We start from the raw sequence: 2648 nt of genomic DNA on the forward strand, positions 1-2648 counted from the left end.
AATATTTAGTGTTTAAAAGCAATTGTTGGTTAATTATATGAATGCAATTTTGTCAACTTTTTAGTTATTATTTAAATTGTATCGATACAATTTAAACTGACACATTTTCAATGGAGTTTGGAGTGACTGTTTCCTAGAGTCCAAACACGTTCTACATTCATATATATGGTCACTAGATGGAGGTAGAGGGCTGTGTAACCTGATAGCTCATATTCATCAACCTCTCATCAATCTCTCCTCATCCGTAGGACAATGCAAAAAAGAAAAAAAAAAGTAATATAAGTGGGGGACTTCATATGTTAAAGCAGCACAGAGGCTAAGACACAAAGGATAAAAGTACGATTTCAATGACATAAATGAAAATACAAGAAGAAATTAAGGAAATTAGAGAGGCGACAATAAAATTATATGTCTCCAGTATATACATTTCAATACCTTTAGACTATATTAACTACACCTATAATTACACCATCTATCTATCTATCTATCCATCTAGTGTTGCAAGTATTATAAAATATAATACAATTTCACAATACTGTGAAATATATATAATATAATCAGAAAATAATACCATGATAAAGAACATAATGCAATATTGAAAACACAATAATAATAATAATAATAATAATACAGTTGAAATATTGTGTTATAACTATTTCCATAGTTATGATAAATATTGTAATATATAAAGGAGCACACGGTGCAGTCACTTCCTGTGTCTTTCAGGCTTCATTTGTTCAAATACTTTAAACCAGTTCTTCCCATCCCATGACTTCCTCAAGGGGTCCCAAGATAAATCTAAAGGGTTACGAGATGATTCTGAGGAATAAGAAACAAACTTGTTCTGCCACTTAAAAAGGAGTTCTTTTCCTTTGAAGTTCAATATGAGGGAAAATAACTCTGTGATAGAAGTACTTACTCATACAACTCATACAGAAATACACATTATGATGGGGTGTCACAAGAAAACATTTTTACTTTATGACAACTAACAATCTAAGTTGTCAAAAGGTAAAAATGTTAGGAACCACTACTAACTACAAACTGAATACTTTTACTTTTGTGTACTTTTTAGTACACAAATGTACTCCTCCTGTAGCTCTATGTCAGACACACAGCTACTGAACTGTGCCTGAAATATAAACTGTCACATGATTGTTATTTTCACAAATAAGCATAGAAACATTTTCTGATCTGTTTGATTTAGTGCTAATCAGGAAGAGCAGGATCATCTGTGTTCCCTCAGTGCTTCCTGCAGCATTTTATGTTAGTGCACATACAATAAGTTATATCCACAATGCATGTACAGTAGGCCTATATGTGTCACTGTTTTAGGGGGAGAGTTGTGTATAAAAGGTTTACAGGTGTGTGTGTGTGTGTGTGTGTGTGTGTGTGTGTGTGTGTGTGAGAGTGTGTGTGTGTGTGTGTGTGTGTGCGCGTGTGTGTGTGTGTGTGCGTGTGTGTGTGTGTGTGTGTGAGAGTGTGTGTGTGTGTTCAGAACGCCTGTTGCTTAAAGGGTTTTGATGAGCATTCTTTGCATGACTGTGCATGCTGCTGTAACTCTAGAGCTCACTGAAGGAAATACAGTGTGGGACTCTGCTCAGAGGTCTGTTACAACCACTAGAAATATGCCCAAAACTGTTGCAACAGAAGTGACAACATAGTTGACACATGATGATGATGCCGAATATTCAGATTATTGTCTCTTTTTGTTCAGCCTGTTCAAGGCCAGAGGTCAGCACACTGTGATGCACCTCTGTAAATGTATGTAATGTTTGTTTGATGTAACAAGGACCACAACTGTAAATGCATTTTTTCGTGGGAAGTTGGGGCCTTCAACCTGGAACATAAAAACACACAAACTTCATTGTAGCTGTGGCAGGATGGGAACCTCCTCCCGTCATAAATATGAGGTGATTTGACTTTTAAAGAGACTTATGACCATGTCTGAACAGTGGCTCACTAGAAAGATTTTGCATGGACATCCTTATTTTTTCTTTTCTTTCTTTATAACTTGAGTTTTTATTTATTTAAACAATGTGACATTATATAATAATACACATGACATGCTATAGAAACAAAAAATAACACTGGCACTCCATTATTCCTTTTTATTCTGTTAACACATACCCTCTCTAAGATGTTGCACACCTCATGTGTCTCAGGAAATTGTAACAGTTTGCTTGTTTTGCTTTAAACATTATTTACCCTGGAAATCCGCTTTTCAAAAGGAGTCTCCGTCATGAGTTTAGTTCACTCTATACACTCAACATCCTTATTTTATTTATTTATTTTAACCCCGATTAGCTCTGGGGTCCATGCAAAATTAAAAAAAGAAAAAAAAACAATAAAAACAACAATTAGAAATCACACATTATCAATAAAACAAGTAAAGGCAAACATAAAGCTCAGGAGATAAATGAATAACTTTAAATTTGAAAAGGTAGATGATAGAAACTTACACTGAAAACAAGAACTTGTCAAAATAAATAATAACAAAATAAATAAAAAACCTAAAGGTTCCAAAACAGCAATAACTAAAAGTAACATCTGTGTGAAATTCATTGGCTTTTGTTTTAGTGACTTTTTGGAAAGAAAATCTAAAAACAAGTATTCATTAGTTTTCCACGAAAGAAGCATGGTATATT

Source organism: Seriola lalandi, unplaced genomic scaffold (genome assembly GCF_002814215.2).
Source record: "Seriola lalandi dorsalis isolate HSWRI2012SDOR001 ecotype SW California unplaced genomic scaffold, Sedor1 jcf7180002054502, whole genome shotgun sequence".
In the NCBI taxonomy this organism is placed as follows: Eukaryota; Metazoa; Chordata; class Actinopteri; order Carangiformes; family Carangidae; genus Seriola; species Seriola lalandi.